Genomic DNA, 15228 nt, shown 5'->3' with positions numbered 1-15228 from the left:
TGTCCTGAGACACCAGGTGCAGACGAGAGTGAGCACAGCAGGGGAAAGGCTGGGCTGGGAAATGTACCCACAGTGAGGCCACCACAAAGGCCTCCTGCTCTTCCCTGTTGATAATTAAAACACAACAGAAATTTACAAATCCATTTCATACAGGGGTTGGAGAATAAAATTGAGGATGTCTAGAAAGCCAAACAAAATTACAAAATGATGGAAAGTAGAAAAGATAAGAAATTAGACCTCCAAACCAGAAGATTCATCAGCCAAATTATAGGAGTTGCAGGAAGGAAAAAGAGAGAGATAGAGATAGAGGGGAGAAGGGAGGGGGTGGGGGAGGGGGAGGAAGGAAGGAAGGAAAGAAAGAAGGAAGGAAGAAAGGAAGGAAGAAAGGGAAAATGAGAAGAGAGAATGAAATAACACAGCAAAATTTCCCAGAACTGAAGCACATAAATACTGAGACTGACCAGGATTCAGGTACAGAGACCATTCTGTGTGGAAAAACCTCAGTGTGAGAGAGAGAGAGAAACAGGTCACATATAAAGAATCAGGTTGTGGGGGGAGGGGGAAGGTTAAGCTGGGAGGAAGTGAGAGAGTGGCATGGACATATATACACTACCAAATGTAAAATAGATAGCTAGTGGGAAGCAACCGCATAGCACAGGGAGATCAGCTCGGTGCTTTGTGTCCACCTAGAGGGGTGGGATAGGGAGGGTGGGAGGGAGACGCAAGAGGGAGGGGATATGGGGATTATATGTATAAGTATAGCTGATTCACTTTGTTATAAAGCAGAAACTAACAAAACATCGTAAAGCAATTATACTCCAATAAAGATGTTAAAAAAAAAGGAATCAGGATCAGGGAATTCCCTGATGGTCCAGCGGTTAGGAGTCCGCATTCTCACTGCCGAGGGCCCGGGTTCAATACATGGTCGGGGAAGAAAGATCCCACAACCTGCGTAGCACGGCCAAAAAAAAGAGAAAGAATCAGTATCAGTGGACTTCCCTGGTGGCACAGTGGTTAAGACTCCACACTCCCAATGCAGGAGGCCCGGCCTGGGTTCGATCCCTGGTCAGGGAACTAGATCCCACATGCATGCCACAACTAAGAGTCCGCACATCACAACTAAGGAGCCCATGTTCTGCAACTAAGGAGACTGCAAGCCACAACTAAGGAGTCCACCTGCCAGGAGAGCACGGTACAGGAATGTAAAACCGGACGCAGAGAGAGGCAGTTCAGACTGCTGATGGGGGCTTGGGGGTACTACTCATGATAAGTGCAAAGAATACGAAACAAATTAAAAAGGCAACTTTTCATCTCCAAGGAATATAAGGAGTTGGGGCAGAAAAGGAAGACTAATTGCAGCGTACTACATGGCTCAGTTCTCAGTAATATTTGCATAATCAAAATAATGTAAACACTGAATGTTAATCTAACCAAAATACACTATAATTGTACTGGGAGAACTGGGGTTTGGGAAGTGCGTATGTGGTGTGAATGTATTATAAATTTCAAAGAACCAATTGATTCTAAGGAATAATTGAAACTCATTGCTGCTGGGGTGTGAGAAATAGAAAAAGAATGGATGGGGGCTGCCATTTCTCCAGACAGGCCTTGTACAACTGATGGACCCCTCAGATGACGTGCACACATAACTTCAGCCCAGAGGTTTGTAGATCAAGTACTGCAATCAGAAACCCCAACCAGGAAAATAATTGTATTCTCCCTTAAGCCTCTGATTTTGACAGTTTTGTATCTCCATGGTCTTACAAGAAGTAACTGGCTGTAAATGTATTTCCAGATATCTGAGTGAATTGACATGTTGGGTGAAATTTCTTATGATTGTCGGTCGGTCTGTGTGGTGAGAGATCCCTGGTGTAATAGAAATTCATACTGAGTGGTTCTGCCAGTCATTTGACCTGTGCTTTGGCTGATCTTTGGGTCACTGCTGCTGGCAGCCTCAAAGGCCCATCTATCCTCAGGGCAGGGTGTTACCATTTGCTAAGAGGGCATGCAGCTCATTCATAAAAATGTAATCTAGCAGGAGTGCAAAATGGTGCCAACACTTTGGAAGATAGTTTGGCAATTTCTTAAAAGGTTAAACATAGACTTATGCTCCCAGCAATTCTACTCCTTAGAATCTACCCAAGAGGAAGGAAAATATATGTCCACAAAAGACCTGTGCACAAATGTTCATAACATCATTTTTCATCATTGCCAAATAGTGGAAACAACCCAGATGTCCATCAATTGGTGAATGAAACACTACTCGGTAGTAAAAAGGAACAAACTATTGATACACACTACAACATAGGTGAACCCAAAACTGCTACGCTGAGAGAAAGAAGCCAGACACGGCAGACCACCAGAATGATTCTATTTATATGAAATGTTCAGAAAAGGCAAACATATTGAGACAGGAAGCAGATCAGTGGATGCCTGCAGGGGGGGCAATGGGGGGTGGGCAGTGACTGGGGACTGACTACAAATGGGCCCAAGGAATGTTTTTAGGGTGATAGAGACATTTTAGAACTACGTTGTGGTGATGTAGTACAATCCCATAAATTTACTAAAAATTACTAAATTGTAAAGATTATTTACTAAAAAATTAATTTTTAAATGGGTGAATTTTATGGTATGCAAACAATCTGTCTTAAGAAAAATATTTTGAAATACTTCTTTATAAAAAGTGGAAACTAAGACATGATTTTGTGTAAAAGCATTTCCATTCTGATTCTCCCAGTGATATTACAGGTTAGACCTTCCTGTAAGTCCTTTATTCCTCATACAAGATATTACATGAAGTCAGCTGCACTACACCTCACCAACAGCAAAGCTGTTTGAGGTGGGATGGGGTGAAATGGAGAGAGAGAGATCTAGCAAAATAAAGGATCTGCAATTGTAGCAAAAGAGAGACAATATTTTCCAGCTTTTAAAATGAGGCATACTATAATTTGAGTTTTCTCTGAGGAGTTGTGCCCCCATGACATTACATTTTGAAGTAGAAGGTCTTCTCTTAGGGCACTTCTCAACATTAAATGTTAGTCGAGGGTGGTGATACTGGGTCCCATCTAGACAGAGTGTTGACGTAAATCTGGAATAATACAAATGTGTGAAGTGGAAAGAAATAATCTTATCAGCAGTTAATGAAAACTGGTGTCCAATATTAATCTACCATAAAAAGTCATTTTTTAGAATTCGTTTTAAAAGTTGAGTTCTTTTTGTGTGAACTTTTCAAAATTGCACGCTTTACTGCTTCCATTTGGCTTTCCTTGCAGGTTTTATCAAACCATCAAAGCATACCGGGTTTAAAGAGTTAGCATGGATTTAGGGGGAGTATGACTGCCTCTAGCTTGGCCTAAGACCTCCCTTTCAAGGATAGAGAATAATGGAGGACTGACTGATAATAATCTGTAACGTTATATAATCTATAATACTATAAATGAATAACAATATGTGAATAATGCATAATGATTCATAATACTATACGTGAACATTTCCCTACCCTGAGTCTATAGGCTGCCATCTAAGACTGTTAGTTGTTATTATTAGGTTAGCTTTGTCCTGTATTTCCCTTTCTGAATCAGACACTTACTGAGAGGTGTGGTCAAGAAGAAATAGCTTTTCAAATTCAGATTTTCCAAATGAGAGTTTAGAGTAACCATTATCTGATGCTAAGCATTCACACCTCCTATGACAGTACTGTTAACTGACTGGAGCATAGAACATATAAAATTCAAAACACTATAAAGTTTGAATTAGATATCTGAGTGATATTTACACCTTAACAAAAGGAGTTTGTGTATTTAGACATATCAGGCCAGTTCTATCAGAAAGCCAGGTCAAGAACGAGAAAAATAAATGATATTTTTAGTTCCAGGAGACTAGGGAATTTTGCCTCTGTTACTACGTAGATCTGCATGATTGGTGCAGTATTGTCAGGATGGACTAGATTATACTGCGGTAACAAAAGACCCAACATCTCGTGGCACATTATTACTTTATCTACACATCAACCCTGGGTCAGCTGCACTCTGCTCCCTGTTGTCTTATCTCAGGGACTCAGCAGAGCAGCCTCTCATGTCCACGATCCTGTGCAGGCAATGCTCACACCTTCAAGCTTCTCTCAGGAAGTGACACCCATAACTGCTCACATTTCACTGGCCAGAGCAAGTCATGTGACCATGCCTGAGTCGTGCATGGTGATGTTGTTCAATCTTTCTGCGAAGAGTGGAGCAGTGATTAGTGAAAGATTGGCTCAGGAAACACCAACCCAGTGAATGGTTGATAAATGGATGGATGAAGTATAAATGAATACTAAAGTCACATAATCTAGGGCTTGACTAGAGAAACAACACAATGATGCCTGCTTTCACCATTTTATTCAGTATAGTACTAAAAGTCCTAGCCAAAGCAGTTGGGCAATTGGGCAAGAAAAAGAAATGGAATTGATTATAATTGGAAAGGAAGCAGAAAGATTATCTGTGTTCACAGATGACATGATCTTATAATGCAGGAAACTCTAAAGATTACACACACACTCACACACACTCACAAAGAAAAACTGATCTCCTTCAAAGAGACAATTGTGGGTTTTTTTGCAACTTTTTCAGCAAAGTTGCAGGATACAAAATCAACAGACAAAAATCATTTGTGTTTTTATACAGTAGCAATAAGCAACCTGAAAAGGAAGTTAAGAAAACAATTCCATTTACGATAGCATCAAAAAGAAGAAAATACTTCAGAATAAACTTAACCAAGGAGGTGAAAAACTTATACATTGAAAACTATAAAATGTTACCAAAAGAAATTTTTAAATAAATGAAAAGACATCTGGGTACTTGAATTGGAAGACTTAATATAGTTAATATGTTAATACTTCCCAAAGCAATCTGCAGATTTAATGCAATCCTTGTCAAAATTGCAGTGGTGTGTTTTGCAAAAACAGAAAAATCCATCCAAAAATTCAGATGGAATATCAAGGGACCTGATAGCCAGCACAGTCTTTTTTTTTTTTTCAATTAAGTCAACTTTTATTTTGGCATCAATATTATAAAACATTCCCACGCTACAGTTTGAGAACACCAATTCTAAGAGAATAGAGCACTGGATTCAGATAAGCAACTCTTTTAGTAATCATTAAGCACTTGAGAGCTTGTTTGGAGGTTCTAGCAGGGGAGCGCAGCTACTCGTATACCCTTGACTGAAGAACGGTGCTCCTCTATCGGGGAAGGTCGTCCTCTTCGACGGAGCGCGCAGCTTCGGGAGGGACGCACATGGAGCGGTGAGGGAGGAAGGGGACACCCGCCTAGCCAGCCAGATCAGCCGAATCAACCCTGGCGATCAATGGGGTGACAGATGTCGCAGCCAGATCGCCCTCACATCCAGAAATATATCCTTGAACATAAGGACAAATGATTTTTGACAGGGGTTCCAAGACAACTCAATGGGGACAGGACAATCTTTTCAACAAATAGTGCTGAGAAAACAAGATATGCACATATAAAAGAATGAAGTTGGACCCTTACTTTACATCATATGGAAAAATTTATCAGAGGGACTTCCCTGGTGGTGCAGTGGTTAAGAATCTGCCTGCCAATGCAGGGGACACGGGTTCGATCCCTGGTCCAGGAAGATTCCACATGCCGTGGAGCAACTAAGCCCATGTGCCATGACTACTGAAGCCCGCATGCCTAGAGCCTGTGCTCTGCAACAAGAGAAGCCACTGCAAATGAGAAGCCCACGCACCGCAACGAAGACCCAATGTAGCCAAATAATAATAATAAATAAATAAAAACCTTAAAAAAATTTATTAGAACTCAAAGGCCTAAACATAAGAGCTAAGACTATAAAACTTTTAGAAGAAAACGGGGAGAAAGGTTCATGACTTTGGGTTTGACAATGATTTCCTAGATATAACACCAAAAGCACAGGCAACAAAGAACAAGTAGATAAATTGAACTACATATAAATTTAAAACTTCTATACATCAAAAGATACCATAACAGAGTGAAAAGGCAACCCACAAAATAGAAAAAAAATTTGCAAATGATGTATCTGATAAGAGGTTAATATTCAGAATATACAAACTGGATAAATATACAAATATGTATGTGTAAATATACAAACTCATACAACTCAACAATTTTTAAATGAACTAAAACTGGGCAAAGGACTTGAATAAACATTTCTCCAAAGAAGATATACAAATGGACAATAAGTACATAAAAAAATGCTCAACATCACTAATTATTAAGGAAATGTAAATCAAAACCACAATGAGATACCACCTCATACCCATTAGGATGTCTACTATCAAAAACAAAAACAAAAACCAAAAAACAGAAAATAACAACTGTTGGCAAGAATGTGGAGGAATTGGAACCCTCACACATTGCTGTTGGGAATGTAAAATGATGTAGCTGCTGTGGAAGTAAGTATGGTGGTTCCTCAAAAAAATTACACATAGAATTACCCTATGATCTAGCAATTCCACTTCTGGATATATACCCAAAAGCTGTGAAATCGAGGACTCAAAAAGATATTTCCACATTCATGTTCATAGCAGTACCACCCCAACAGCTAAAAGTGGAAACAACCCAAGTCCCCATCAAGGGATAAAATGGATCAATAAAATGTGGCATATAGATACAATGGACATTATTCAGCCTTAAAAAGGAAGGAAATTCTAACCTGTGCTACAACATGGATGGATCTTGAGGACATTCTGCTAAGTGAAATAAGCCAATCACAAAAGGACAAACACCATGTGATTTCACTCATGTGAGGTACCCAGAACAGTCAGATTCATAGAGACAGAAAAGAGAATGGGGGTTGCCAGGGGCCAGAAGAGGGGGAAATGGGACACTTTTGTTTAATGGGTATAAAGTTTTAGTCATACAAGATGAAAGAAATTCTGGAGATTGATTGCACAGCAATGTGAATGTACTTTACACTACTGAAATGTACACTAAAAAACTGGTTAAGAGGACAAATTTTATGTTATGTGTATTTTACCACAGTTTTTTTTTCTTGAAATTTTGAAATTTTGAATTTTATTTTATTTATTTATTTTTTATACAACAGGTTCTTATTAGTTATCTATTTTATACATATTAGTGTATGTATGTCAATCCCAATCTCCCAATTCATCACACCACCACCACCACCACCCCCGCCACTTTCCCCCGTTGGTGTCCATACATTTGTTTTCTACATCTGTGTTTCTATTTCTGCCTTGCAAACCAGTTCATCTGTACCATTTTTCTAGATTCCACATATATGTGTTAATATACAATATTTGTTTTTCTCTTTCTGACTTACTTCACTCTGTATGACAGTCTCTAGATCTATTCACATCTCTAAAAATGACCCAATTTCGTTCCATATTATGGCTGAGTAATACTCCATTGTATATATGTACCACATTTTCTTTATCCATTCATCTGTCAATGGGCATTTAGGTTGCTTCCATGACCTGGCTATTGTAAATAGTGCTGCAATGAACATTGGGGTGCATGTGTCTTTGTGAATTACAAAGGCTTTCTCTGAGTATATGTCCAGTAGTGGGATTGCTGGGTCATATGGTAGTTCGATTTTTAGTTTTTTAAGGAACCTCCATACTGTTCTCCATAGTGGCTGTATCAATTTACATTCCCACCAACAGTGCAAGAGGGTTCCCTTTTCTCCACACCGTCTCCAGCATTTGTTGTTTGTAGATTTTCTGATGATGCCCATTCTAACTGGTGTGAGGTTATACCTAATTGTAGTTTTGATTTGTATTTCTCTAATAATTAGTGATGTTGAGCAGCTTTTCATGTGCCTCTTGGCCATCTGTATGTCTTCTTTGGAGAAATGTCTATTTAAGTCTTCTGCCCATTTTATGATTGGGTTGTTTGTTTTTTTTAATATTGAGCTGCATGAGCTGTTTATATGTATTAGAGATTAATCCTTTGTCCATTGATTCATGTGCAAATATTTTCTCCCATTCTGAGGGCTGTCTTTTTGTCTTGTTTGTAGTTTCCTTTGCTGTGCAAAAGCTTTGAAGTTTCATTAGGTCCCATTTGTTTATTTTTGTTTTTGTTCTCATTACTCTAGGAGGTGGATCAAAAAAGATCTTGCTGTGATTGATGTCAAAGAGTGTTCTTCCTATGTTTTCCTCTAAGAGTTTTATAGTGTCTGGTCTTACATTTAGGTCTTTAATCCATTTTGAGTTTATTTTTGTGTACGATGTTAGCGAGTGTTCTAATTTCATTCTTTTACATGTAGCTGTCCAGTTTTCCCAGCACCACTTATTGAAGAGACTGTCTTTCCTCCATTGTATATCTTTGCATCCTTTGTCATAGATTAGTTGACCATAGGTGCGTGGGTTTATCTTTGGACTTTCTATCCTGTTCCATTGATCTATATTTCTGTTTTTGTGCCAGTACCATATTGTCTTGATTACTGTAGCTTTGTAGTATAGTCTGAAGTCAGGGAGCCTGATTCCTCCAGCTCCATTTCTTTCCCTCAAGATTGCTTTAGCTATTCGGGGTCTTTTGTGTCTCCATACAAATTTTAAGATTTTTTGTTCTAGTTCTGTAGAAAATGCCACTGGTAATTTGATAGGGATTGCATTGAATCTGTAGATTGCTTTGGGTAGTATAGTCATTTTCAGTATTGATTCTTCCAATGCAAGAACATGGTATATCTCTCCATCTGTTTGTGTCATCTTTGATTTCTTTCATCAGTGTCTTATAGTTTTCTGAGTAGAGGTTTTTTACCTCCTTTGGTAGGTTTATTCCTAGGTATTTTATTCTTTTTGTTGCAATGGTGAATGGAACTGTTTCCTTAATTGCTCTTTCTGATCTTTTGTTGTTAGTGTATAGGAATGCAAGAGATTTCTGTGTATTAATTTTGTATCCTGCAACCTTACCAAATTCATTGATTAGCTCTAGTAGTTTCTGGTGGCATCTTTAGGATTCTCTATGTAGAGTATCATGTCATCGGCAAACAATGACAGTTTTACTTCTTCTTTTCCAATTTGTGTTCATTTTATTTCTTTTTCGTCTCTGATTGCCATGGCTAGGACTTCCCAAACTATGTTGAATAAGAGTGGTGAGAGTGGACATCCTTGTCTTGTTCCTGATTTTAGAGGAAATGCTTTCAGTTTTTCACCACTGAGAGTAATGTTTGCTGTGGGTTTGTCATATATGGCCTTTATTATGTTGAGCTAGGTTCCCTCTATGCCCACTTTCTGGAGAGGTTTTATCACAAATCGGTGTTGAATTTTGTAAAAAGCTTTTTGTGCATCTATTGAGTTGATCATATGGTTTTAATTCTTCAATTTGTTAATATGGTGTATCACATTGGTTGATTTGCATATATTGAAGAATCCTTGCATCCCTGGGGTAAATCCCACTTGATCATGGTGTATGATCCTTTTAATGTGCTGTTGGATTCTGTTTGCTAACATTTTGTTGAAGATTTTTGCATCTATATTCACCAGTGATATTGGTCTGTAATTTTCTTTTTTTGTAGTATCTCTGTCTGGTTTTGGTATCAGAGTGATGGTGGCCTCGTAGAATGAATTTGGGAGGGTTCCTTCCTCTGCCATTTTTTGGAAGAGTTTCAGAAGGATGGGTGTTAGCTCTTCTCTAAATGTTTGATAGAATTCGCCTGTGAAGCCATCTGGTCCTGGACTTTTGTTTGTTGGAAGATTTTTAATCACAGTTTCAATTGCATTACTTGTGATTGGTCTGTTCTTATTTTCTAATTCTTCCTGGTTCAGTCTTGGAAGGTTATATCTTTCTAAGAATTTGTCCATTTCTTCCAGGTTGTCCATTTTATTGGCATAGAGTTGCTTGTAGTAGTCTCTTATGATGCTTATTTCTGCGGTGTCTGTTGTAACCTCTCCTTTTACATTTCTAATTTTATTGATTTGAGTCCTCTCCCTCTTTTTCTTGATGAGTCTGGCTAAAGGTTTATCAATTTTGTTTATCTTCTCAAAGAACCAACTTTACTTTTATTGATCTTTGCTATTGTTTTCTTTGTTGCTATTTCATTTATTTCTGCTCTGGCCTTTATGATTTCTTTCCTGCTACTGACTTTGGGTTTTGTTTGTTCTTCTTTCTCTTTTTCCTTTAGGTGTAAGGTTAGACAGTTTATTCGAGATTTTTCTTGTTTCTTGAGGTAGGATTGTATTGCTATAAAATTCTCTCTTAGAACTGCTTTTGCTGCATCATTGTTTGATTTCCTCTTTGATTTCTTCAGTGATCTCTTGGTTATTTAGTAATGTATTATTTAGCCTCCACGTGTTTGTGCTTTTTACGTTTTTTTCCCTGTTATTGATTTCTAATTTCATAGCATTGTGATAGGCAAAAATGTTTGGTATGATATCAGTTTTCTTAAATTTATCAAGGCTTGCTTTGCGACCCAAGATGTGGTCTATCATGGAGAATGTTCTGTGTGCACTTGAGAAGAAAGTGTAATCTACTGTTTTTGGATGGAATGTCCTAAAATATCAATTAAATCTATCTGGTCTATTGTGTCATTTAAGGCTTGTGTTTCCTTATTAATTTTCTGTCTGGATGATCTGTCCATTGGTGTAAGTGAGGTGTTAAAGTTCCCCACTATTATTGTGTTACTTTCAATTTCCTCTTTTATAGCTGTTAGCAGTTGCCTTATGCATTGAGGTGCACCTATGTTGGGTGCATATATATTTATAATTGTTATGTGTTCTTCCTGGATTGATCCCTTGATCATTATGTAGTGTCCTTATCTCTTGTAACAGTCTTTACTTTAAAGTTTATTTTTTCTGTTATGAGTATTGCTACTCCAGCTTTCTTTGGATTTCCATTTGCATGGAATATCTTTTTCCATCCCCTCACTTTCAGACTGTATGTGTCCTTAGGTCTGAAGTGGGTCTCTTGTAGACAGCATATATATGGGTCTTGTTTTTGTATCCATTCAGTGAGCTTATGTCTTTTGGTTGGAGCATTTGATCCATTCACATTTAAGGTAATTATCTATATGTATGTTCCTATTACCATTTTCTTAATTGTTATGGGTTTGTTTTTGTAGGTCCTTTTCTTCTCTTGTGTTTCCCACTTAGAGAAGTTCCTTTAGCAGTTGTTGTAGAGCTGGTTTGGTGGTGCTGAATTCTGTTAGCTTTTGCTTGTCTGCAAAGCTTTTGATTTCTCCATTGAATCTGAATGAGATCCTTGCCAGGTAATCTTGGTTGTAGGTTCTTCCCTTCCATCACTTTAAATATATCATGCCACTCCCTTCTGGCTTGTAGAGTTTCTGCTGAGAAATCAGCTATTAACCTTATGGGAGTTCCCTTGTATGTTATTTGTCATTTTTCCCTGTTGCTTTCAATAATTTTTCTTTGTCTTTAATTTTTGTCAATTTGATTACTAAGTGTCTTGGTGTGTCCCTCCTTGGGTTTATCCTGGCTGGGACTCTCTGTGTTTCCTGGACTTGGGTCATTGTTTCCTTTCCCATGTTAGGGAAGTTTTCAACTATAATCTCTTCAAATATTTTCTCCGGTCCTTTCTCTCTCTCCTCTCCTTCTGGGACCCCTATAATGTGAATGTTGTTCATTTAATGTTGTCCCAGAAGTCTCTTAGGCTGTGTTCATTTCTTTTCATTCTTTTTTCTTTATTCTGTTTCACAGCAGTGAATTCCACCATTCCGTCTTCCAGATCACTTATCTGTTCTTCTGCCTCAGTTATTCTGCCTCAGTTATTCTGCTATTGATTCCTTCTAGTGTAGTTTTCATTTCAGTTATTGTATTGTTCATCTCTGTTTGTTTGTTCTTAAATTCTTCTAGGTGTTTGTTCTTTAATTCTTCTAGGTCTTTGTTAAACATTTCTTGCATCTTCTCAATCTTTGCCTCCATTCTTTTTCCGAGGTCCTGGATCATCTTCACTATCATTATTCTGAATTCTTTTTCTGGAAGGTTGCCTGTCTCCACTTCATTTAGTTGTTTTTCTGGGGTTTTATCTTGTTTCTTCATCTGGTACATAGTCCTCTGCCTTTTCATTTTGTCTATCTTTCTGTGAATGTGGTTTTTGTTCCACAGGCTGCAGAATTGTAGTTCTTCTTGCTTCTGCTGTCTGCCCTCTTTTATCACAGTTTTTTAACAAATATTTTTTAAAAAACTATACGCCCATCAGAACAAGGAGGCTTTGTAGAAGAACAGAAAAAGGAGTTAGGTGTAGAGTTGCCATATTCAGGAGAAAAAGAAAAAATATAAGACACCCAGTTAAATCTGAACCTCACATAAGTCATTTTTAATTTTTCAGTATGAGTATATCCCATGCAGTATATGGGTCATAATTACATCCAAAAATCATTTGTTGTTTATCTGAGATTCAAATTTGCCTTGATGTCCTATATTTTATCCAGAAACCCTAGTTAGGTCCTGACCCAGGATCCTGAGCTATCTTCCTGGATATGTCTACTTCCAGAGCCTCTGCCATGGGCCACATGCCTCCCCCTAATGTCCAGCTCCCCCAGCACGTTCTTCTCTCCACTTGGATAGTGGAGCTGTTTTCCTACAGGAAGAGGACATGCTGGGCCAGGGAACCCTGCACTGGAAGACATGCAAGTTCAAGTTTTCTCTGTCAATTACACAATCCCAATTCTGCCCACAAGTATCTTTCCTTCGGCCTGCGTCAGGCATTGCGTTGTGGGTGCCAGAAACCACACAGGCATTACAGGGTTCTGGGTGCCTGTACAGGGAATTTCACAGGGCACAGGGAGCCCAGAGGAGAGGGAGGCAGCTGCACTGTGCTGGTGGGGCAAGGGCAGGCCCAGCAGAAGCCTCAAGAAGATTATAAGAAGGTCAGGGTATTCAGTGTTCACTAAGTCTTGTGAGGCGGACTTTGAGTCCGAGTGATTAGCATGGCTGCACAGAATGGGGGAATGGAGCTCACCTCTGAGGAGCCCCTCTAGTGAGCCTAGGGCCTGTACTAACTCTTTGGTTAACAGGAACTTCTAGAAGTATATTAAACCATCTTTTCACATGACTAGGTTCACAGACTAGAAGCAGGATGGAGAATGGACTGGGAAGGTGAGACTGGAAACAGAATAACCCCTGGGAGACATCTGTTCCCCACCATTGCCCAGATGGGGAGGATGAGGGACCGACGACAGGATGGATAGAACAGGTGCGTCTCATCAGCAGGTGGAACTCCTGGTCTGCAGACCAAGGGCCAGACAGCATGTTCTCCAAGTCAGAGCCCCCTGGGCAGCCTCTTTGAGAACTGCTGGCCCTGCCTCCTAGGGCACCCACTTTATCAGATACATTTCTCTTCCTGAAACTTCTCTATCCGTACCACACCTCCACTCCAGTTTATCTTTTGAAATTTTTTACACCTACAGAAGCGTTGGAGGCATAGGTTAATGAGCAACCTTGTATCCCTCACCTGCATTCACAATTGTTTACCTTCTGCAGTACTTGATCACACCCTTTCTCTCTCAACACATTTTCAAACCCTTTGAAAGCCTGCTGCTGACATCACACCCTTCATCTCCCTTGGCCTGAGGGACCTCATGGTCTTCCCACGGCATCTCACCCTGTCCTTTGATCCATTGTCCCTACATTAAGTCCGAGCACTCAGGTTAAAGACACAGCCACCTGATCTTCCCATTGTAAAGGTATCTCTCTCCAACACAATCCACTTTTAAGAAATCCTATCTGTAATATGAGATTCCTTTTGAAAAGCGTGTTTAGTGCTGATTTCATATATTAAATTTGCCTGAAGTAGGTGAGACCTATGGCACTGTAACATCTTAACACTTGGCTTGCTTAAAGTGGGGGAAGTACCAAATTTGTACATTGTATCCACTGTGACACTAAGGGTTTTTTTTTCTTTAAACAACTTTGTTTATTTATGTAACAAACATTCTTATTGCTTCCGTCACCTGCTATGCAGCATGCTAGTGGATGATACAAAGGTGATTTAAAAAAAAAAAAAAAAAGTGATCCTCCCCTTCAGTCTAGTGGGGGAAAATCCACATATCCTGTTAGCTCAACACAATGTGATAGGTGGTAAGAATCAAGAAATGATGGAGTACAAAAGAAGTGAGTAGTTTTGTGCCTCAGAGAAAGGGTCAACAGACTGGTCTGGGGCCTTGCAGAGTTGTTTGGGCTGGGGGAGCAGGAGAGAGGGCAATGTGAAAAACACATCCCAGGCCTGCACCTCCCCCAGCTGAGACCCACTCACCTGGGTGGAAAGAGCTTGTTCTGTTTCCTGTGGTGTCAGGTCCCACTCAGGAACCCAGGGCTGTTGTGCTGTGTGATAGGTCCTCTTCCTAGCCAAGCCCCCGCAGTCCTCATGAAACAGGCAGTCGGTGGTGTGCTGGGGTCTCAGAGTTGAAGACCAAGCCCCAGAAATGCTCAGGCTCCCTTCACAATCCGTGACAGATCTGCCATCAGTAACTGAACCTACAAGTTTTAAGTCCCAGGCTCTATATGGTGAGCACATGTCCCTAATTGTCCCAGACACAAGCTCCATTCAGGGTGCTACCTGTGATGAACCATTTCCTCCCTTGAACTTTTAGACCCTCACCCACCAAGTTTTAAGTGGTTTCTCCAGTTCCAGGTATGGCAGCAGCTGCTGGAGTTCCTTTTCATACCACTCACTGTTTCCTGGAGAAAGATCCTTGCCCCCTGCCTTTGTCTTTGCAGACCGAACAGACCCTTTTCAATGCTGCTGCCAGCAACCCCCCCTCCCCCCCTCTTTACTGCTTCACCTGTGCTTCTGCGACAGCCCTGAAGTGCCACCACTAGAATGGCAGTCAATATTCCAGGTGCTGGAGCGGAGAGCAACTGTCTCACAGGGGTAGGAATCTACCACCATATCTGAGATTTACTTTAAAATGCTTCAGAAGAAAAAAAAAAAAAAAAAAAAAAGCTGGGGGATCCAGGAAACAAGATGGGTAAGATGTCGATAAGCAGGAAGGCACCATGAGAGTGCAAGGGAGGTCATTATATGACTCTTTCTGCATTTTTGTGTGTTTGAAATTCTCCATAATGTAAAGTTAATAAGTGAAGATTGAAATGATGTACAAAACATCAAAAACAGCACCACAGAATCCAATTTCTTGTTGGGTTTTCTGTTACCGTTCTGACATAAACGCACATTGTCTAAGCTCTTGATGCTTCCTGATAATTTAGAGAGTGTTTAGATATCAGTGGTTTCCCAAAGATAGAAATGAAATATCCTTATTCACTAATACCATAGA

This window comes from Balaenoptera physalus (genome assembly GCF_965194825.1).
Source record: "Balaenoptera physalus genome assembly, chromosome: 7".
In the NCBI taxonomy this organism is placed as follows: Eukaryota; Metazoa; Chordata; class Mammalia; order Artiodactyla; family Balaenopteridae; genus Balaenoptera; species Balaenoptera physalus.
The sequence above is the reverse complement of the archived record's forward strand: the minus strand, read 5'-3'. Positions refer to the sequence as shown.